The sequence below is a fragment of the Eublepharis macularius genome, chromosome 13 (genome assembly GCF_028583425.1).
Source record: "Eublepharis macularius isolate TG4126 chromosome 13, MPM_Emac_v1.0, whole genome shotgun sequence".
Classification (NCBI taxonomy): Eukaryota; Metazoa; Chordata; class Lepidosauria; order Squamata; family Eublepharidae; genus Eublepharis; species Eublepharis macularius.
The window spans coordinates 58,672,290-58,696,777 of NC_072802.1; positions in this window are offsets into that span (position 1 = coordinate 58,672,290).

The window sequence follows — 24,488 nt, forward strand, 5'->3', positions numbered from 1 at the left end:
TGTGTGTGTGTGTGTGTGTGTGTGTTTGCTTGGCTTGGTGGATGTGTGAATAAATTGCTCCATACCATGGGGTGGTGTGTGATGGTATTATTTTATGCCATTCCTTGTTGGCGCCTTCTGAAAAGCTTTCCTGTTTGATGCTGTGGACCGTCTCCCTTTGGGCAGCTGCCTGCAAGCTCCAGCCAGTACCAGGATTTTTATTGCGATGCCTGCTTGGAATTGCTGATGGGCTCTCTAGCATCGTTCTGTTATGCCGGCTTCTCCTGAGGTTGCCCGTGGAGGGAAGATGTCAATCAATTGTGGAATTGTTTTCTTGGTAAACAAGTGGTGGTAGGCACAGATTGAGGCTGTTGCTGTTTATGTGGGGAGGATAAAAGTGTTTGTGTCGGCAACAGACTATGGCTGCTAATGTACCCATCCCCAATATAGGGAGAGCTGAAATCTCCCCCCAAGCCAATGCCAGCACCCCAGTTCTGCTCAGTTACCCCCCCCCCCAACACTGCCAGTCTTTGGAAATGAATTGCAAGCGTGCTTTTGGAACTTTTTCTTGGTTCTGAAGATAGCAGCAAGGATAGTCATAGACACACATTATGGGGACCACTTTTTATCTTTTTTGAAGATTCTTATGCACACATGAAGCTGCCTTATACTGGCAGAGGGCCAAACTAGAAGTGACGAATTACACTTGAATGGCAAGTGAACAGACTCGCATGTATTCCTCCCTGTTCACTTGTGCCCCACTTGCGCTCCACTCAGTCATTAGCTTGGCCCTCAGACTGTTGGTCCATCAACGTCAGTATTGTCTACTTAGACTAGCAGCAGCTCTATGGGGTCTCAGGCAGAGGTCTTTCACATCACCTGTCATCCGATCCTTTTAAGTGGAGGTTCGGGGGATTGAACCTGGGACCTTCTGCATGCCAAGCCGATGCTCTGTTACTGATTTATGGCCCCATTCCATGGAATCCTGGTTATCACTGATAGGTAAAGGTAAAGGTGCAAGTACAGAGTCATTACTGACCCGTGGGGGGGGGACGTCACAACGTTTTCTTGGCAGACTTTGCTACGGGGTGGTTTGCCATTGCCTTCCCCAGTCATCTACACTTTACCCCCAGGAAACTAGATGCTCATTTTACTGACCTTGGAAGGATGGAAGGCTGAGTCAACCTTGAGCCGGCTACCTGAACCCGGCTTCCACCAGGATTGAACTCAGGCCATGAGCAGAGCTTGGGCTGCAGTACTGCAGCTTACCACTCTGCACCACGGGGCTCTTTTACTGATAAAGCCCTGGGAAAGAGGGCATGTGGAGGATTACCTTCTCTCCTAGAAACTTGCCTCCTGGTTACAGTCCTTTTCAGACACCTTGCTGTATGTGCCTGTGAAGAAAATTCTCAAAAGACCTAACAACCCCATGTTCTGGCCCTGGACCACCTACCAAGATAAATTTCTGTTTTGGAAACTCTGCTTGTAAGTCAACCTTGCAAGGTAGACTTTCTGTTTAAGTTCCCCTACAGGCTTGGAGTTTTCCTCTGTTTGCTTCAGTTCCTGGGGATAGTCAGTGGTGGCAGCACACCAGGCTAATGTGAGAACAGTCTCTCATTGGCAAGTTTGTTAAGTTTTGTCTTAAAAGGAAAGCCGTGGGTGTCTGTGCGTCTCTGCCCTCAAGGCTTGGGAAGAGCGGCGGCGTCCAGGCTAATCCTTGATGGTGCCCCTGCTGCCAGAAGCAAGTTGTGTGAGCACCAAAGTCAAGGCCTTTTCTCTAGCAGTGCTTAGACTGTGGAATCCTTCCCCACACAAGCTCGCCTCGCACCAAATCGGCATCCTTTTAGGGGCCAGGAGAAAATGTTTTTATTTCCCCCGCTTTTTGTGCAAGTGCATGCAGAGTGTGGGTAGCATCCCAGTTTCAATGAGAAATTTGCCTTTCCTAGACACCATAACCATGCATACGGGGAGTCCATGGACTGCATTTTATGCGCTTGGAAAAGCTGTGTGTTGCCTTACTCACATGCAGCGGCAACTGCATGTATTGGGAGCATCGCGGTCCGCATGCGCCCAGCCGATGGGCTCCAGGATGCATGGCTATAATATCTGAAAAGGGCTACTATGTGTGGGCAAAGGGCCACTGACTGGTGCGTGAGTGTCTGTTTAAATCAAGCCTGTATACAAGGATGATGTGTACTATCACAATAATAGAGCTGTTCTGGGGTGGGGGAAATCGAACTGAGAACGTAAAACCCTTGCACATTAAAGGGGTAAATAAAAGATGGCTATTAATAAATACCGTCTAGGCTTATTGCGTGAGAAATGGCAAACCAGACCCCTCCATCCTATGACAGCTGCTGTTTGTTCTCCAGAGCTGTAATTGCTTGACTGGTGCAGTTTCCTGATATTTTCCCTATTAATTCAAGGAATGCAGGAAATGCCACAGTGAGAATTTTTGTGAGAGCTGCAGCCAAATCCCCAAATGCCCCAGAGGATTGATGCTGGCAAGGGGGCAGAGGGACTGTTAATCAAGTACAACATTAAAAAAAAACCCTTTAAAACCTCCTTTGTCTTAATTTGGCACTTTTAGTGCAAACCCCCCAAATCTTTTAATAAGGCTTTAACAGCAACAACAATGACAACAATCGATTTATATACCACCCTTCAGGACAACTTAACACCCACTCAGAGCAGTTTGCAAAGTATGTTGTTATTATCCCCACAACAAACACCCTGTGAGGTGGGTGGGGCTGAGAGAGCTCCGAGAAGCTGTGATGGACCCAAGGTCACCCAGCTGGCTTCAAGTGGAGGAGCGGGGAATCAAACCTAGCTCTCCAGATTAGAGTCTCACAGGTCTTAACCACTACACCAAACTGGTTATTTTTTAAAAGCACAATTGCCTTTATTGCATCAAAAATACCTTTTTTTAAAAAAAGCTGACAAACACTGAAACTAGTAGCAAGAAATATTTTATGTCCTTGAGAACTGGAACCTAAGGATGACAGTTATCCAGTGTGCTGCAATGATTAGACAAGGAAAGGGGAGATCTGGGTTCGAATTCACACTCTGCCATGACATTCACTGGATGACTTTGGGCTAATCAGCATAATCAATCTGCCTTACAAGGTTGCAGTGAGGGTAAAAAGGGGAAACATGTATACTGTCTTAAGCTCCTGGAAGGAAGGACGCTATTTTTTTAAAAAATCAAAGGGTAATTCAGTAATTCACATGTGACACAATAAGAGACACAAGGAAAAAGACCTGCTGGCACCATGTAATGAGGTATTAAATGACTGGGCTTTGGAAATAAACCTAAGAATATGACATCCCAAATTGTTACCGATCTGATCCCTCCTTTTTCCCTTTGATGTTGTAATTTATTTTATGTATCTAAAGATCTTCACGCTTGATTGACTATCTGATTCACTTGCTCTCTGATCGTGGTGCTGGAGGAAGCCAAGCAGCGCATGGGATGGTATGTTTGGGTGTGGGAATTCCTGTAGCAGCCCGGAACAATGCTGCGTGCGTGCAGAATGCAAGCTTCAGTAAATAAGAATTTAATAATCCACTCTTGCAGAATGCCAGCTTCATTTGTTGGTATGTGTGTATTATTTGTATACACACAGAGAGGCACACACCCCATTTCTGGGTTTTATCTTTGTCACGCTCGGGCATGGCCATGGAATAGACACACAGAGACGAAGGGCTGGAGCTGTTCAAAGTGTTTTGAATCTCGCAGGCTCCTGTTTGGACTGCAGTTGGCAAAAATGCTGGAAGGAGGAAAACATTCCCTCCCTCCAGAAATCAGGGTTGCCTGGTTGGAAGGAAATTTTAGCCCCCACCCACTAGTGTATTCCTTAAAACAAAAGGCTGCCATTTAAGCCTACAGTAAAACAATAACCTTATAAATAATGAAAACAATAACAACAAAAAAAAATTGTGGTCAGGGGCCTCTCCTTAGAAGGACCCTAGAGATTTTGTGCCCTGTAGAAGCCTGGGAAGTCTCCCAATGTCTCTCCTCCAATCATAATTATGCCCGATTTTTTATGCAAAAACTGTTTCCATTCCTGACACCGATTCCAGGAAGATAATTCTGCATTATGCTAAAGAATGAAGACAGATGCATCTTGGCTGCGAAGGTGATTGCCTTCAGCTGATGGAAAGGGAATGATCCATTTAATAAGGGCAGCCCGTCCTACGTCCCTTCAGAAGTTCCATAAGGCCAGCGTGTGGACCCGCTTTGAATGCATTCATTGACAGCGTGGGGCGGGACAACCCGCCCTGTGCCAAAGAACACAGTTAAAAGGGGTATTTGTAGCTCTTGCCAAGATGGCTTGAATTCAAGACCCACCTGCCATCACATTGGCCTCTCTGTTACTCGGCCAGGCAAAATTTGACGCGCTTCTGATGGAAGAGTCTGCCTGGAGCTTTATTAACACTGTTCGTATTTGGAGGTTGGAAATCTTGAGAGTTTGGGGCGGGGGAAAGGTTTGGGTTACTTTGTGCATGTCTGCATCTGTCAGGGATGGTTGGAGGAGGGAGTATGGCCAGCTGGGTGTTGGACAAGATACAATTAGTGCAATTTTTTCCTACAGGCTTTTGGGTTCCTCGGAGAAGTTCCCTGAACGCATTCGTGCTCAGATCCGGCATGTTGCAATTGGTGCCTTTTAATCCTGTCTTCTTAGCCTGGTTCTGTCACATGATGTTTATTGTCTACGATGGAGGTCCACAGAGATCTTTTCCAATTAACTGTCCGTATCAGCCTACCGGTGGTACTTCCCCTTTGGCAATGTGGCAATTTTTTAGACACTTTCTGAGGATTGTTTCCAAGTGAAATACAGTCTAGAAAAATAAAAGTTTTTTCCGCTGCATTTCACCGATATTCTCCCCAGCCCCGGACAAGGCTCTGCATTTGTCTTTCTGAACTGCCACATCCTTTCTAGCTTTGCCATTTGCTGTCTGCTTTAATAAACCTTTGGGTTTCACTTATTTCACAGGCTTTCAAAACTTCATCTCGGTCATTTCCAAGATGACATTTCCATGAACTCTGCGGCCTCATTTTGTGCTCCTTCGGAACCTGACAACTTGGTGCTTCCATGATTTCTTTCCTATCAAAGCATTTTAAACGGCAGGACTGAATTTCAAGGGGGCTTGGGGGATGCATTCAGACATCTCAAACTAATCACAACTTATTTGTGACATGAATGAGTCTGAAATCCACAGGCTCGCACACTCTGTTGTGCACTGAGCTGACACCAAACACATCCTGGTTTAGGAAGTCTTCAGTCCAGCTGCAATTAACCTGAGTTCAAACACAGTCACAAATATGTATGGAAGGGCTGCCCACAAACTGGCATTCTCAACCAAGGCTGCATTATGGTTGCCAACTCTAGCTTAAGAAAGTCCTGGAGATTTGGAGGCAGATTCTAGGGAGGGCAAAGTTTGAGGAGGGAGCTCAAGAGGGATGTGATATCATAGAGTCCACTTTCTGAAGCCGTAGTTTTCTCCAGGGGAATTGATCACTGTAGTCCAGAGAACATTTATAATTCGGGGAATACTCCAGCTCCTACCTGGAGACTGGCAAGCCTAATCTGTATCCCACACATGACTGGACATTGCATTATTACACTGTGCCAGTCATTCACAACTAGATTTCCCGTCCACACACAGGAATGCCCAGTTATGAATGCATGCTGTGGCACAATATTCAACAATGTGTGAGTGCAGTCCAGGGTTAAACCATGGTTTAGAACCCCAGTTTGTTAGCAAGAAACAACCCTCAATTTGTAAGGTGCCTGACTTTGATCTAACCAGTGGAGGCTGGTCTGTCGGGGTGAATGGGGCCATTTTCTGCCAGCTCAGGCGGCCTGCAGCTCTCTTCTGTTTGCCTCCTTACCGTCCTCAGCAGGCAGTTCAGGGGGTGGCAGGCTGCCAGCTGAGTCAGTCTCTGTCTTATCTTTGTTAAACTTGGCATTGCAAACAAGGCTCTACTTCTCCTTTAAAGCAGGCCCATCCATACCAGTCCATCAGGCCACTGGGCAGAGACCAATCTTTATAGCTCCCTCTGTGTCCCTGTTTGGTCAATGAAGTCATAAGAACCCACTGACCAGGCCTATCGCTCTTTCTTCTTCCTTCAGGAAGTAGGGATACCACCCCTGGTGGAGGCGGGGGATCCCCGCCCCCACCCTTGACACACCACCCCCACTTACCTGGCCAGCGGGGTGTGTGTGTGTGCACCTTCTGTGTGCGCTCCCCTGTGGCACTGCGTGCTCCTGTGTGCAGCAGCCGCCTGGATCGGCCCAGTTTGGCCCGGATCGGGGCCACTGCGGAGCGCAGGAGTACTCCTGCACTCCGCAGCGGCTCAAAATGGGCCTGATCCATGCCCAAATGGGGCCGTTTTTGGCACTGCGGAGGGCAGGAGTGCTCCTGCGCTCCGCAGTGGCCCCAAACGGGCCCAATCCGCGCTGAAACGGGCCCGAAACAGGCCCATTTGGGCACGGATTGGGCCCATTTTGGGTCGCTGCAGCGGGCAGGAGTGCTCCTGCGCTCCGCAGTGGCTCAAAACGGGCCCGAAATGAACCTGTTTTGGCCCAGATCATGTCCATTTGGGGCTGCTGCGGAGGGCAGGAGTGCTCCTGCCCTCCGCAGCAGCCCTGATCCAAGCCCCTGCGGAGTGTGGGTGTGCTCTGGGGGGGGCACCGTGTGATGACGTCAGATCCCGGAAGTGACATCATCACACTTGCGGGAATGCTGCGCTTTGTGCGTGTGCGCCCCCTGCCCGGAAGGTGAGTGCCAGGCGCCAATCCCCATGCCGGGAGGTTGAGGGGGCCTGGCAACCCTATCAGGAAGAGAGAGAGCAGAAAAAATGAACCAACCAGGAGTTTTCTTAGATGGAGAAACGTTTATGGCTACCAAAGCCGCAATGAACTAGTGTAGTGTCTGTTTAAATCCTCCATTTTCCTCCCCTGCTTATACAGTAGAATAAATCCTTGGTAGGGATGCCAACCTAATGGGGCCTGGAGATCTCCCGCAATTAGAACTGATCAGTAGGCTAAAGCAGGGCTTTCTTTTCTGGGGAAAGAGGTGGTGGAACTCAGTGGGATGCCCTCGGAGAAAATGGTCACATGGCTGGTGGCCCCGCCCCCTGATCTCCAGACGGAGGGGAGTTTAGATTGCCCTCCGCGCCACTGAGCAGCGTGGAGGACAATCTAAACTCCCCTCTGTCTGGAGATCAGGGGGCGGGGCCACCGGCCATGTGACCATTTTCAAGAGGTTCTGGAACTCCGTCCCATCACGTTCCAGCTGAAAAAAAGTCCTGAGCTGAAGCGGTCAGTTCTTTGAAGAAAGCAGCTGTTTTGGAAGGTGGATTCCATGGCATTATAAACCACTCGGGGTCCTTTACCATCTCAAGTTCTGCCTTCCTCAGACTCGGCCCCTCCAAATCTCCAAGAATTTCCCAACCTGGAATGGGCAACCCTATCACTAACTCATTTGCAAAGACAGCTGGAAACTGCCCCCTGCCATAAACTTCCTTGGCCAAATAAAACCAAACTCTCTTCAATCCTGTCTGCAATCCTCTAAACGCTTGCTTGACAATGAATCCCAATGAAGGCCTCGCTCCTGGTGAAATGAGCAAAGGATTGCACCGTTAGTGGTAAAATTGAAGGCACCCTGTGTGTGCTCTTTGTATCGTTACTAGAACTTCTGAAGAATGTCGCCTCCTAAAAGCATAGGTGCTGGAGCTTGTGAAAGCTTCTCTTTCTGGAACCAAAATCAAAAAGAGTCCAGTAGCACCTTTAAGACTAACCAACTTTATTGTAGCATAAGCTTTCGAGAATCACAGTTCTCTTCGTCGGATGCAACTTTGCAAGTGGTATGTAGTTAAATACCCAGTGGCGAGGGAATTTTGACTTCTACACGTGGCCAAAGGTCTCCTTACTTTGTGTTCCTTCGCAGCACGGAAGACAAGTTAAGGTTTGGTGGAGTTCTGAATCAAATGGAGACCTGCAATGTGCCTATCTTGCTCTGTGTTGTAAACCTTCTTTTGATTGGTGTGTTCACTGGGAAGGGTGTGGGGGGCACATTGTAGGATTTCTTTTTCTGCATGAAGTATTTCTTCTGTTGTTGCAAACACAGCAGCCAAAGGAGAGGGTGCATTAGGTTGGCAAGTGCATAAGGATCAATGCTTACACGTTTTTTCGTATCGTTGCAAGGCAGGAGGATGCAGACAAAACCAGAATTCGTTTTTTATTTGGTCAGCTTCGTTTCTTAGGAATAATAATGTTCTTAGAATGAAAATGCATTCGTCTTTACGATGCCACTGGACAATTACTTTAATGATACTGCTCGTTTGGCCAACAGGCCTTGAGCAATGCCACACTAAAAACTACAAAAATAAGAGATACAAATTAAACCATTTAAAGATGTCCCGATAATACCACACTTTAAAATACTCTCCATTTAAAAATATAAGCAAAAAATTTGGCTACAGCCAGTGTTACTCTTAAATCCACACCTTTCAGAAGTATTTTTACCTTGTCTAGTGTGGCCAACCTTTCATTGTCACAGAAAATAGGAGTAATCCACACATCCCATATACCACAAAAAATATTACATTCCAATAAACAGTGCTCCAAAGTTTCTATCTGTTCAGTAGAACAGTCACAAAGTCTTATCAGAATATGGAATCCTTTGTTTTTAACCTTGCATAACTTGAGAATGGATAGAATTCAGTCTTGCAAGCATAATTTAAAAATATTGAAAATCTTAAGGAACAGATCTTTTGAGTCAGATTTCCCAGACTGCCACAGCTTCCAACCTAGTGCAGTACAGTGGTTAGAAAAATGAGCTGTGAGCTATTTGAAAATTCAGCTCCATCACAACCTTTAGCAGCAAGTTGCTACATCTGAACCTCTACATCTGTAACAGAGGGATAATATCTTCCTACCTTACGCAGCAGCTGTAAATAATTAAGTGAATCACCTCGAATCCTTAAGAAACAAGTGATGAATTGTGTGTCAGTATATCTAGTAACTGAGGACCTCCATTGAAGTTTTTGCCTAACAAGGTGCTTAATAGTAAGTTGCCTCTGAAGGCTGCCTTTGCGATCACACAATGTGCTTTTTGTCCCCCTGAGCAATTCTGACCTTCCCCAGACATGCATTTGTCATTTAGACAAATATAATGGAGGGCCAGTATGGTACAGTTGGGGAAGACAATGGCAAACCACCCTGTAAAAAGTCTGCCAAGAAAACGTTGTGATGTGACGTCCCCCAATGGGTCAGTAATGACTCGGTGCTTGCACAGGGGACTACCTTTACCTTTTTAGTATGGTACAGTAATTAGAGTGGTAGACTGTGGCAGCCGCGGTCCAAATCCCAAGAAGCTCACAGGGTATCCTTGGGTTAGTCTCCTTTTCTCTTTCTCGGCATTGCCTAACCTGCAGTGTCATCATGAGGATAAAATGGGAGAGGAGAAAATCATGAGCTCTGGGGGAAGGGACGGATAAAGCTCTGTCTGATAGATAAAATTTACTGGAAAAGGATGTTGCATCAAATTCTCCATTTCCCCCAAATAGGGCATAAATGCATGTTCAATCACAGGAAAGGCAGAGTGTAAAAATGAGCATTTAAACTGTGTGTGCGTGCTTTTTTTAGCATTGTGTTTTTAATGGGGAGCTTGTTTTTTTTTCATGGTTGTATTGGGTGCATTTTATTGCGGATTCGCGATGTGGGAAAAGCTGTGATTTATGTGACGAGTGACGACGCTGAGACTCTTGAAGTTCCAGTAAGCCCATCTTCCTAGTTGGGCATGAATCAAACCCTGCAAATAGCTCCGTAAGAGCTTTTTTTTTTTTTTTTTTGAAAAATTTTTATTGGGTTAGAATCCATTATTTCCACATTTACATTCAATTTTCCCCAATTTTTTCATCTCTAACCCCCTCCCTTTCCCCCCCCTTTTTGTTGACTTCCAACAGCTTTCCAACCCTTTGTCCCCTTTCCCTTACTTTTATTAGCTTCCTCTATCTAAAACAAATATATATTCTCCATTATTCTAAGCAGTACATCCTTAACTATTTTTAACATTATATGCCCAAACTGTAAGCCTTTGTTTCCATCTTGGATAAACAATTTATCCCAATTTTTCAATTTCAGGTATTTCTATATATCATAAACCATATAGATCATACGTTCGTTTATATCAAACAATTTGACTTATTCTCTATATATATTACTCATTCTATCTTTTTATAATAGTTCTATATATCTCTCCTCACGTAGTCAATCAATTTGACCCATCTATATCTTCAGACATTCAGTTTGGTACAAAACTTGTCAGAAAAAAAAGAAAATATTGTTAGTTAATCGCTCCTTATATTTAGTCCTTATAATTAATTATTTTCTCTATGTTCTGTTTGTTAACCTATATATATCTATATATATGTCAATCTATTAATCTGACTGCTTATTAATTCACATTTATCTCTTCTCCCCCCGGTAAAGTCTCCCCCCTCTACTTCAATACTTCAGTAGTTCTCAAACTGCCACAGTTTTCCTCCCACCTCCCATTTCTTCTCCAGGTATTGTTTCAGCTTCTCCCAGTCTGTGTTGAACTGCCCTGAGTCCAGATCTCTCAATTTTCTTGTCATCTTATCCATTTCAGCCATATACAGCAATTTGTAAGTCCAATCTTCAATAGTTGGCACTTCTTCTACTTTCCATTTTTGCGCATACAAAAGTCTAGCTGCTGCTGTCATATAAAATATCAACGTCCTGTGTTGGGCTGGAATTCCCTCCATTCCCAAGTTCAGTAGCAGGAGTTCTGGGTTCTTATTAATTTGAAATTGTAAAATTTCACTCATTTCTCTTATTATTTCCCCCCAGTACTGCCTGGCTACCTCACACGACCACCACATATGATAGAGGGAGCCCTCATGCTTCTTACATTTCCAGCATTTATTAGAAGTATTCAAATTCCCTAGCGCAATCTTCTTTGGTGTCATGTACCAACGATAGATCATTTTATAAATGTTCTCTTTGATATTAATACATGTCGTTGTCTTCATTGTAGTTTTCCACAAGTATTCCCATGCCTCCATTGTTATTTCTTTATTAAAGTTTATAGCCCATTTCACCATTTGTGTTTTAACTATCTCATCCTCGGTATACCACTTCAACAGTACTTGGTATACCTTGGATATTCTTTTCTTATCTTCTTTAAGAAGGGTCTGCTCTAGTTCCGAATTCTCTATTCGTATACCTCCCTTTACAGAGTCCGAATTATATAAGTCTCTGATCTGTCTATACTGGAACCAATCGTAGTTAGGTGATAGTTCCTCTTGTGTCTTTATTCTAAGTTTGGATGCTTCAGTTTTAGTTATTTCTTTATACGTTAAACATTGTTGTTCATTATCAACAGCTCTCGGGTCTATCACCTCATATGGAACCACCCACAAAGGGGTTCCTTCTTGTAGATAAATTCTGTACTTCTTCCAGATTATGTATAGACTTCTCCGAACAAAGTGATGCAGGAACATCGAGTTGACCTTTACTTTGTCATGCCATAAATATGCATGCCATCCAAATATTTTTTTATATCCCTCTAGGGCTAATAGTTTCTTGTTCTTTAATGTCATCCATTCTTTCAACCAAACTAGGCAGATTGCATCATGATAAAGTCTCAGATTGGGCAGTTGCATTCCGCCTCTTTCCTTTGCATCTTGTAAAACTTTCACTTTCACTCGAGGCTTCTTGCCTGCCCAAACAAAATCTGATATTTTCCTCTGCCATTTTTCAAATTGTTTGGAGTCTCTGATGATTGGTATTGTCTGTAGCAAAAACATTACTCTTGGTAACACATTCATCTTAACTGCTGCAATCCTGCCCAACCATGACAAATTCAATCTATTCCATTTAATCAAGTCTCTCTCTATCTGAGTCCATAGTTTTTCATAATTGTTTTTGAATAGATCTATGTTCTTTGCAGTTAATTCGACTCCCAAATATTTCACTTTACTTGTTACTTCACAATCCGTTGTTTCCATTAACAATTGTTGTTTCTGCTTAGTCATATTTTTGCATAATATCTTTGACTTCTTTTTGTTAATGAAGAAACCTGCCAAGTCTCCAAACTCCTTGATCTTATCTATCACTCTTGGCATGTTCTCCAATGGGTCCTCTACAATTAACATTATGTCATCCGCAAATGCTCTGACCTTATATGAATAGTCCTTTATTTTTATTCCACGAATTTCATCATCTTGACGTATTTGTATCATCAGAATCTCCAATACTAAAATGAACAACAATGGAGATAACGGGCAACCTTGTCTTGTTCCTTTACTTATCGTCAATTTCTTGGTCAATTCATCATTCACCACAATTGCTGCAGTCTGGTCTCTATAAATTTCCTTAATTGCTCTGATGAATCTTTCTCCCAATTGTAGCTTTTCCATAGTGGCAAACATAAAGTCCCAGTTTAAATTGTCAAACGCTTTTTCAGCGTCAACAAAGAAGAAACCAACCTCTTTGTCACAACGCTTGTCATAATATTCAATAGCATTGATCACTGTCCTTAAGTTGTCTCTTATTTGTCTGTCTGGCAAAAAGCCTGCTTGTTCCTCCTCTATGACTTCCGAGAGCCACCCCTTCAATCTCTCCGCCAATATCTTCGCAAAAATTTTATAGTCATTGTTGAGTAGCGATATAGGTCTATAATTTTTCACATTAGTCAGGTCTTGGCCCTCTTTTGGGATCAATGATATATTCGCTTCACTCCAAGTTTCTGGAATCCTTTGATCCCTTAAAACCCCATTCATCACCTCTTTTAGGAATGGTGCCAGTTCATTAGCCATTGTCTTATAGAATTTAGCCGTAAGTCCATCTGGCCCTGGCGCCTTTCCTAGATTTGCAGATTGTATTGCCTTACTTATTTCCTCGTCAGTTACTTCACTATTCAACTTATTTCTCCAAGCTTCCGAGATTTCTGGAAGTTTGGTTTTCTCCAAATATGACGCTATTGATTCTTTGTTTACTTCTTTTTTATTATACAGCTTAGCGTAAAATTTATAAAAGGCTCTACTAATGGTAGCCTGCTCCAAATACGTTTTGTTATCTTCGCAAATTTTATTTATTATCTTCTTTTCCCTTTTCTTCTTCAATTGCCATGCCAGGTACTTCCCAGGTTTATTAGCACCCTCAAACGCTTTTTGATTCAGTCTTTTGAGATTCCACTCCAATTCTTTATTGCTCATTGCTGTTAGCTGTTCTTGAAGTATTTTAATTTCCTGGTATACCTTCTTTTTCCCTGGTCTCTTTTTTAGCTGTATTTCTTTGGCTTTTATTTTCTCCTCAATCTCTTGTCTTTTCTCCTCTTTCTTCTTTCTTGCTCTACCATTTAAGTCCATTAGTATGCCCCTTACAACCGCCTTGTAAGCATCCCAAACTTTATTGGTTGGTACTTCTTTATTCACGTCGTATTGTATAAAAAACTTTGTCTCTCTTCTCAGTATTTCCATATTCTCTCTTTCCTGTAACAAGTCCTCATTTATTCTCCATGCTTTCCTTTTTCTCTTTTTTCCAAATTTCCACATAATTGGGTTGTGATCTGAGCCTACCATAGGCATTATTTCTACCTCCTTAGTCCATAATGCTAAGTCTTTTGAGGCCCAGATCATATCAATTCTTGATAATGTAGAATGCCTTGCAGAATAAAAAGTAAACTGTCTGCTTTTAGGATATTCTCTCCTCCATACATCTTCAAGAGTCTCTTGTTGAATCAACTCAAAAAAAAGCTTTGGTAATAGTCCTCTTTTCTTTTGTGCCGTTGTAGTCTTTTTGTCTAGTTCCAAGTCTGTCACTCCATTGAAGTCTCCAGCAAGAATTATCTGGTCGTATGCAAGATCGTCTAAATGCTTCCTTAAATCCTCAAAGAAGCTTTCTTTTGCACCGTTAGGTGCATAAAGTCCGACTACCAACACTCTCTTTAAATTCCAAATACATTCCACTGCTACAAATCTAGCTTCCACATCTCTCATAACAAATTTTGGCTGTAGCTCCTCTTTTATGTACAACACCACTCCTCTTTTTTTCTTGTTGGAGGCCGCTACATATTCTTTGCCCAATTTTCCAGATTTTAAATATTTTACATCCTGCTTTCTGATATGGGTCTCTTGCAAACAAACAATGTCACATTTTTGTTTTAGTAGCCAGTGAAAAGTATTTTTCCTCTTATTCGGTGAGTTTAGTCCATTTACATTCCAAGATAATACTTTACACTCCATACTCATGATCTTGTTGGTAAGTCTTTTTCATTGTCCTTAATAAATCGCTCCATCTCTCGCTCAGATCTGATGCGTTTTTTGGCCCCTCCAAACTCAAAGGACACTCCTTCCGGTAACTCCCATCTGTACCTGATTTTCATGTCCTTCAAAATCTGAATTAGCACTTTATATTTTTTCCGGTCCAGTAACACTGATCTGGGCAGTTCCTTCATTATAATAATCGTCTTGCCATCAATCTCCAATGGATCTTGAAACTGTTTTGTCACAATCCTCTCTTTCATATTTCGTGTTGTAAACTGCACAATCACATCTCTTGGTAGTTTCCTCTGGGTTGCTATTCTCGAATTCACACGGTATGCCACATCTAGGATAGCCACAACTTCCTCCTCCTCCTTCCCCAGGTACTCAGCCAACACCTCAGTCATCTGTTCTTGCGCTGACTTTCCTTCCACTTCTGGCAAGCCACGAAAACGTAGCTGCTTCTCCATATGTTTAGTTTCTGCAACTGACATTCTCCCCTTCACCAATCTCATCTCTGTTTGTTGCGTGTCTGCTAAATTCTCCATCGCGTCTTCTACTGTTTTAACTCTCTGCTGCGTTCCTTGTAATTCACTTCGTATTGTTTCCATACCTTTTTTCACTTCTGACAGCTCCGATTTTACTGTCTGTGTAACCTCTTTAACCTCTTTTATCAGCTCCAATTTCGTGTCCTTAAGTTCTTTAATCATATCTAAAAGTTTTTTGTCCAGGTTTTTATCCAGGTTTTCTATTGCCGATTGCCACTCTTTTTTTGACATCGTGGGGCTTGCTTTAGCTCGCTCCCACGAATCCGCTCTCTTCCTTAACTCCGTGGCGTAAAATTTAACGTTTTTCTATTTTAAATGTCCCGGTCTTCTTATAGAAATTAAATTTTAAAGAGTCCAAAATGTCGGGCGTCTTTTCTCTATGGTTTCTCTATGATTTTGTAATCCAAGATGGCCTACTTCCTCTTCCGCTGAAGCCGCGACCCTTCCCCTTTCAAAAATGGCGATTCCCTACTTCCTGCCCTCCAGCAAGGGCCGCTTCTCTCCAGCCACTCTATTGTTATTACGCACTTCCTGTCTCCCGTCTTCCCACAGCAGATCTCGCGATGGTGTCTTTTTCTCACAGCTCCAAAGCCACAGGTATTCAAAACAATAGTCCCATTTCTTTAATAACTTCTTTAAACTTAGTCTCTTTTTAAATTCAATTCCTGCCGAGTCTTCCCCTCCTTTTCACTAGTCTGTTGCAGTTTAAAAATCTACTTTTTTTCCTCTCTGTTTTTATCAATCTGTCCCGTCTCAGAAGATAATGATCTTTACCTTCTCTTCACTTTTCTCGGGTTGTAATCGCTGTTTCGATTTTAAGTTCTCCTCTCAGCTTCTTCCCCCAATCGATGCTTGGGTATGTAGGTCTTATGCCAGCCGAATTGGCCCCAAAACTGCCGCAGAGATTATAGCCGACCCGTCGCAAGGTGGGACCTCAAGGATCGGGGGGAGACTCGTTGTATAGAGCCCCCCCTCGTCCGAGATCTAGCTCACCCTAGGGTCTTGAGCGTTCTTTGCCTGCTCCCCGCCTGAGAGCAGTCGGCCGCGGGCTATTTTCACCCCGCCGGCCGGTTAAAACGGCAGTCCGGTCAGCTCCGCAAGTGGAGCTGCGTTAGACCTCCATGGATCCCAAACAGGAAGTCAGCTCCGTAAGAGCTTTCACATGCTAATTGTTACTCCAACAGAGGCTGGGGATGAATCAGGGAGTCTGATCTAAAGCTGGTCAAACCTCTTCCCTCATTAACAATTTAGTGTTCCCAAAGGGGCTTGTGGGCTCATCGCTTTCTCTGCTTCCTTCTCCCCCCAAGTGAAAGCTGAAGCTTCTCTAGTTCATACCCATTCTACCCACACACTTTCATCCTTAGATTTTCTTTTATCTTTTGTACAGGAAAAGGCCTAACTATGAATGAATGGTTGAATCCTATATTTTTTAACACAGGTGTGGGTTGATTCATAGAAATGGGCCCTCCCGATTCTATCCTGCCCTCCTTCTAAGGAACTTAGGGCAGCTTTCCCTTCTCTTGGGACAAGGCACGTTATCAGGGAGTCCTCCTGAATCCCTACCCAGCCACCTTTTGCATGTGTCCAAAGCGAATACGTTATTTCAAAATGGGGTCCATATTTCACTGCATTGCTGAACATCCTTTCTGTTCTCCTCCTCTGCAAGTTTTTAATAAATAGTTATTTCAAAGTAGTGACCATATGGACCTTAATACCAGATGCAAAATGAAAGAATGAGCCTTAACCTTTTGGTGGGAACCCTGTGTCTGTCTTCCAGTTCAAGCTACCCTGGCCTGGGATGTCCTGGATGGATTATATGAGAGCCAAGCTACAAGTGACGAATGACACCTGCCTGGCAAGTGAACAGACTCGTGTGTATTCTCCCTGTTCACTTGCCATTCACTTGCGCTCTACTTGATCAAGTGGAGAGCAAGTGAATGGCAAGTGAACAGGGAGGGATACACGTGAGTCTGTTCACTTGCCAGGCAAGTGTAATTCGTCACTTGTAGCTTGGCTCTGAGTTGGTTGCGGTGTCAGTCCACCAGGTCTAGCTGCTGAGTGTCTCCTTCTGTGGCAGAGCTAGGGTTGCCATCTTTGGGTTGGGAAATTCCTGGAGATTTGGGTGGTGAAACCTGGGGAGGGCAAGTTTGAGAGGGAAGGGACCTCAGCTGGGTATAATCCCATAGAGTCCATCCTCCAAAGCAGCCGTTTTCTCCAGGGGAACTGATCTCTGTGGCCTGGAGATCAGCTGTAATTCCAGGAGATCTCCAGCCACCACCTGGAGGCTGGCAACTCTAGTCAGAGCTAGACCTACAGCACCTGCAGGGGTGGACGTTGGGACCCTGATAACAAAAACCTGGCAACTGCCCCACCTTGCTCTGAGCTGTACACATTCTCAGAAACGTTCTTGCTGCACAGCATTGACTCTAAAAAGCAGCTTCTAAAGGTTTGGTTCTACTGGGGGCTCCTAAGGGCCAAACTAGATGATACTGTTTCAGCTGCTGAAATTGGTGTAGTCAGTGGGTTGGGGTGGGGGAGACATAAGCCCTGTGTCCACCTGCACCGTAGTCCCCAGTAGTTTCTGCTGTGGGAACTAGGGTTGCCAGCCTCCAGGTAGTGGCTGGAGATCTCCCGGAATTACAATTGGTCTCCAGGCCACAGAGATCAGTTCACCTGGAGAAAATGGCTACTTTGGGGGGTGGACCCTATGGAATTATGCCATGCCAAGGTCCTTTCCCTCCCCAAACCCCACTTTTTCCAGGCTTCTCCAGGTTTCACCCCCCAGATCTCCAGGAATTTTCCAGCTTGAAGCTGGCAACCCTAGTGGGAACTGGGAGGAGAAGAATTTCTCTGAGGCCCGGTTGTTGCCTGTTAACAGGATGGAAAAAATAACATGGAAATGATGCAATGGTTGCTTGCTCAGTAGTGGTTTGAACATGGCACTGGGCAGCTTAGAAAAGAAAAAAAACACCTGGCCCATGTGTTCAGTGGCACATGCAAATTAGTTCCTACCCGTACAGCAATAATTACGCTGTCATTTTATTCTTCTGGGCCGTGAATGGATGATGCCATCAGGTGCAACTCTGCATGGCAAATGTTCTTTCTAAAAAGAAACATGACCAGCATCCTGTCTGCATTAGGCCCAGTGTGCAGCTTCAAAAGAGCACCCAGCATCTTTGTAGTAGGGATGCTTGAATACCTGCTGGTTCGGCTCATGTCCTGTTTGCCTGTTGTGAACAGAGACCTGAGTTTTCTGTGTTCTCTCTCTTTTTTTTTAATTAATTTTTTATAACAATAAACTATTAAACTATATACAATCATAAATTTGCAGTCATACAAGAAGTTAATACTAAAATCCGTTAATAAATACATACATCAAAATTAAGAAACACATAACATGTCATAATAAGTAACAATTGAATGAATATTGAAGCAGTTTAGAGGGTTGTATCTGAGCATATATCTGAACAAATATAAGGAGAAAGTACTTGTAAATTCTAACATATTAAATTGACAGATTACTTATATATTTGCATATGTATGAAACAGTTTAAGACCAGGTAAGGAACTATTATTTTCGAGGTATTCAAAGAATGTGTTCTCTTTGATAGTCTGTCAATTTGTGTACAGGTGTTCAGCAGGTTCTTTCACTGTGTTCATTACTAACCATGCAATAGAGCATAATTTGCTGCTTGCGCATGCGCATTCTCACAACCCAGTTGAATCCTCCTTGCTGTGTAACTGCTCCACTCAGCAGGCAATTGTTTAAATAAACAATTAGGCCACTCTCAAATAATAAAAACCAGGCATCAGGAAGTGTTGCTTTTCAATAAAATCCTAGCCTTTGGTGTTTGTCTAAGATCCTAATAGTCACCGGTTAGTTTGAACCTGCATCGTTGTGCCTGTACAGTTTTAGGAAAACTTGATGCGGTCCGTTTGGGCAAGCATTCATGGCTTCATGGTACGACTCAGCTCCTATCCGATCACCTCGTTTGAGCGCAATAGGCTTGACGGTTGGATAAAATTTGCAGCATTCCTGATTTGTAACCTTAACAAGTTGGTGTCTGAGGTTCGGCTAAGAGCGGTCATTTGATCATGAAGCTTCTAGTGTTCCAAGAATCGGCAGAATCAGGACCAGGGCTTTTTTTCAGGGGGAATGTGGGAGAATGGAGTTCTGGAACCTCTTGAAAATGGTCACATGGCTGGTGGCCCCGCCCCCTGATTTCCAGACAGAGGGGAGTTTAGAGTGCCTTCCGCGCTACTCAGCGGCACGGAGGGCAATCTAAACTCCCCTCTGTCTGGAGATCAGGGGGCGGGGCCACCAGCCATGTGACCATTTTCTCCGAGGGCAACCCACTGAGTTCCACCACCTCTTTTCCCAGAAAAAAAGCCCTGATCAGGACCAATAAGTACTTACATTACTGGGTAATTATCCATCAGCAGGGAAGCAGATTTGGGGGGGGGAGCTTTCTTAGATCACTTTTGATTTGAAAAATGTAAAAGAGGAACCATCAGCTATTGAGAAAACAGTACTTACTTGAAACCAAAGTGAACTCGGCTGAACCGCTCCAATTGGGCAACATGATGAAATCCTCCTCTTGAGAAAGAAAGGAAGGCTTCCCTTACAGCGCAAGCGGAGATGAAACTGAAATAGGGAAGACCTCCGAACACCACTTTGGATGTTGGCTGTGAGAAAAATGCCTGAGGTTTAGGGATGCATAATCAGGATTATTCAGCGCACATTATGTATGCATGCGCGGACAAGTCATAATTGACTTATGGTGACCCCAGCAAGGGGATTTCAAGGTAAGTGAGAAGCAGAGGAGGTTTGCCAGTGCCTTCCTCTGCAGAGTCTTCCGTGGTGGTCCTCCATCCAAGTACCAACCCTGCTTAGCTTCCGAGAACTGACAAGATCGGGCTACACCATACCATTCCACATCCTGATACACACAAGCTGGGTTCATTACCATAGACACCTGTTCCAAGCTTGATACAGCTCTGATAAAGGATAGGAACTGGTTTTCTGTGGATCCATACCAGGGTGCAGCTGTATCATTTTTCTTAATTATTTACTACTTTTTTATCCTATTTCTATACTTAAGGCTGTATATGTTGGATTCCCAAGCAGTCTTCTATCCAGGGCTTTTTTTCTGGGAAAAGAGGTGGTGGAACTCAGGACCGCACATTGATGTCACTTTGGGTCAGCTGAAACAAGGGGGGATTTTTTAAAAGTTTAAATCGCCCTTGGTGAAAATGGTCACATGGCCGGTGGCCCCGCCCCCTGATCGCCAGACAAAAGCCAAGACCAATCTGCAGTCAGAGCACAAGGTAAAATGCTAGGGGTGTGTCCAGAATCCAAAATCCAGGTCAAGTCCAGTCCAAGGTCAGTTACCGATAGCGTCCGGTCTAGCAGTGGGCACAAGCATGATACGAGAGCCACGCCGTGGTTGCAGGTAGGTAACACTTTGCTTCCACGCCTGGCAGTTCCTCCAGACGGGCTTTTACAGCCAGATGTAGTTTGCAGCCAGCTGCTGGGGCTCACCCCCGATGCTATTCATCCTTGCTCTCCAGCAGCTGGTGTTGGCTCAGAAGGCGAGCACCGTCTCTCCTGCATCTCTAGCCTCTGCTTCTGTTTGCAGCGCTCTTTGGGTGTGGGTGGATCTGGGGTGTGTGTGTGGAAGCCCCTGGCTGAGCTTCCCCTGTGGTATTGGGGCCGGAGGGTGCTGGTGCCTCTGCCTCAGCTGCTGGCTGTAAACTCTGATCAGCCAGCAGCTGTTGATCCCCAGCTTCTGCTGAGTCAGGGCTAGGGCTGGCTACACGGGGTTCCTCTTCTCCTGAGGAGTCCTGGCTGGTTACACAAGGCTCCTCTCCTCTGGAGGAGCCCTCAGTCTCATCGATTCCAGACTGGGCCACGACAAAAAGGCTTGGTTCTGTTCACAAACATTTGAGCCACGGGGACAAACAAGATGTGATAATTTTCAAAGAATGAGATCTGGGTTATTTGCACCTGCCTCTGTCTCCCCGGCCTCACACAGCCGCTGCAAAGAATGTCAGCTTAAAAATAAACCGGAGCCTGATTGGGCTCAGAATGCCAGTCATCAGATGAGGTGCGCTTCTTTAGTTGGTCTTTAAGGTGCTACTGGAACCGGATCTTGCTCATTTACCACAGACCAACACAGCTACCTGCCTAAAAACATGGCTGTTGCCCTTTGTCTTGTGCCTCTGGTCCTGCCTGGGCTAAAAACCGGAAGCAGAAGGAATGAAACTGGTCTGCTGCTAGCTTGCTGCCGGCTTGCCGGCAGGATCTCTCTCACTTTCCCCACCTCTGCCAACCTTTAGTTTTTCAGTAACACCAAAGTGCAACACCAGCAGGATCTGTCACATCTATCCAATCCTCAAATCCCCTGAGGCCGTAGTTATGCCTGACTATGTTGCGTTTGTTTGCTGTAGGTTCTATTTCTGCTAAAACATTCATCTGTGTTTTTCATTTCTTCCTTGAAATAAAGAATTCTCCAACTTTTATTGATGAATGCAGAGGCAGAATTTTTGGGTTCAGTCCAGGTCTCAGAATAAGCCTCCTTTCCCCGTATTAAGATCCTCACGTGTACAGTTCAGTTGATCACAGCTCATTGGGTAATAATCCGGCCATTCATAAAACGACAGCCTCTTTAATCGGGTCTACACTCAACATGTCAAATGGAGACAAAGCACCTCCGGCTGGGTTCCTTTGATTTTAATGTGCCAAGATCTGACAAAGAGATGGTTTCTTCTTCCTGTGCTATGGTGGGCATGAAAGCAGCTATGGAGAGGAGGATCACAATTGTGTGATGTGTGCCCTCCTGGTGGATGTGTCTTCTGTGCCACTCCGCTGCTTTGATATCACTGGCACGGGAACATAATACTTGTCACTTCATACCAGATTTTGTTCCTGTTGAGGTCAAGGGCAGCTTCAGTTGAAGACTGGCCAAGCCTTGTATACAAAAGCATAAAAAACTCCCTTTCTGCTTTTCTACAGCAGAAACTGGGATGAATGAATGGCCTTAGGCCACCCACTGCTTCACTTTGAACTTGACTCTTAAGGCAGAAATTAATGGGGAATTTGGGACAGGAAAGGTTTTAGAACTGGAAAGGTGAATCAAATATGAGGACAGCCCCCATAACCAGAAATATTGCAGAAAGGGGGTTTAAAGTACATGTGGAAGGCATGGGGGAATTAGGGCAGCTGAGGTACAGACAATACAGGCATTATCTCCCAGCTCCCCAATTTCCCTTATTGCTTTTAGAACAGCGCAAAGTATGATGCATAAAAAATCTGTATGGTATGGCATTGCTCTCAAACTATAATATAGGTAGGTAAAGGTAAAGGTAGTCCCCTGTGCAAGCACCAAGTCATTATTGACTCATGGGGGGACGTCACATCACAACGTTTTCTTGGCAGACTTTTTATGGGGTGGTTTGCCATTTCCTTCCCCAGTTATCTACACTTTACCCCCAGGAAACTGGGTACTCATTTTACCGACCTCGGAAGGATGGAAGGCTGAGTCAACTTTGAGCCAGCTACTTGAACCCGGCTTCCACCAGGATCAAACTCAGGTTGTGAGCAGAGCTTGGGCTGCAGCACTGCAGCTTAAATGAGTACCCAGTTTCCTGGGGGTAAAGTGTAGATGACTGGAGAAGGCACTGGCAAACCACCCCGTAAAAAGTCTGCCAAGAAAACGTTGTGATGCGACGTCCCCCAATGGGTCAGTAATGACTCAGTGCTTGCTCAGGGGACTAACTTTATAATATAGGTAGTGAAAGAATATTCATATTTATCAGTTCCTCTTTGACTAACAGATACAACTCATAAAACATGATTATGAAATTTATCATTATAGAAATTAATAATTCTGTTTTTTTCCTGCCTGTACATTGTTTTCAGATCTAGAAAACATGTTCGATGTCAAAGCAACTGTCCAAATGCTCGTGTAACATTCTGAAATTGGTTGTGAGTGTGCCCCGCCCCCGCTAAAAAAGGAGATTACGCACAGATATTCTAACAGAATTACACTGTTCTAAGTTGGCTGTCTACGTTGGGTTTAGAAGGGCGTAGCTCTGTTCAGGACTGCATTGTGTATTCTTTAAACGAGATTGAGGCTGTAATGAAGCCATATTAAATCTAATTTTAGAAATAAGAAATAATGAAAAAAATAATTTGTTCTTGTTCCACATTCCAATGTCTGTGGCCTCATTAGCCAGAACACTAGAGGATGGGAAATAGGGTTTTTGTGTGTGTGTGTGTGAGCAGTTAGGGAGAATACAGTCTGTACTTTCCCTCATATATCTCTGGGAAAAAAAGGGCTGGGGAATTTATGGGAACAAAAGTTGAAAATTCAAGAAAGGGGGCTACAGTATCCTTGAACAGGGCTGTTCCCTGGAGGCCCCTATGTAGGTTCAATCATATCTGAGAATATATTTCCTTTTCCAAAAGTTTAAATTCATTTTCAGGCCTTTGGGGCACTAACTTTATAAATTGTTCATAAAAATATTGGTTGTCTGGATGTAGAATACAGAGCAAATATACCACTTCTCCTAGTTAGATCAAATAGTCTATAACAACATCAGAAGTGAGTACATATAACAGGGTCCTGCGAGAAATAAAGGGATATCAAGTTGATAACCCTTCAAGATCCTCTAATGGTTTTGCTAGACTTGTCGAGTGGAAAGGTATAGATTATTCCTGTGTTATCTGCTACTAAAATAAACGTTTATTATTCAAGAACATCAGTACCTCAAGGAACGGGCAATTAGATATATAACATAGAGCAGAGGCAGCCAGTGCAAGCGAGGAATGTATGTGCGGAGTGGTGGCAGCAGTGGCTATGGTCATGATCGCCATAGTCACATCAGACACAGGTATGTGGATGATTGGGCACAAATATAGCTTGTTTTGCTTGCATGCTTCTAGGCTTACCAATCTCCAGGTGAGGCCTGTAGACCTCCCAAAATTACTACTACAGAGTTCAGTTCTCCTGAAGAAAATGGCTGCTTTGGATGGTGGGTTCTATGCAGATTATACCCTGCTGGAGTCCCTCTCCAGGCTCCATTTTCAAATGCCCCCAAATCTCCGGGAATGTCCTAACCCAGAGTTGGCAACCCTAGCTGAGAGCCAAGGGCCCAGAGTGCTTTGACTCCTGCCTTTTAGGTCATGCTCATCCTTTCATGTCTGCAATGGGAAGGGAAACAGAAGGTTAGCGAATATCTTAATCAGCAGGCAGTCATGGTACCAAGAGGATCCTTGCTGAATGCAGCCATAGATTTATCCTATATTTATTGTCTACCACTAAAATGAGCAGTATTTATCATTCAAGGACATCAGTACCTGCAAAATCAAAAAGAGTCCAGTAGCACCTTTAAGACTAACCAATTTTATTGTAGCATAAGCTTTCGAGAATCAAGTTCTCTTCGTCAGATGCCTGATACAGAGACTGGCCAGTCTCTGTATCAGGCATCTGACGAAGAGAACTTGATTCTCGAAAGCTTATGCTACAATAAAATTGGTTAGTCTTAAAGGTGCTACTGGACTCTTTTTGATTTTGCTACCACAGACTAACACGGCTAACTCCTCTGCATCAGTACCTGCAGTGAGTGTTATTAGAGCCAACCTCCAGGTAGTGGCTGGA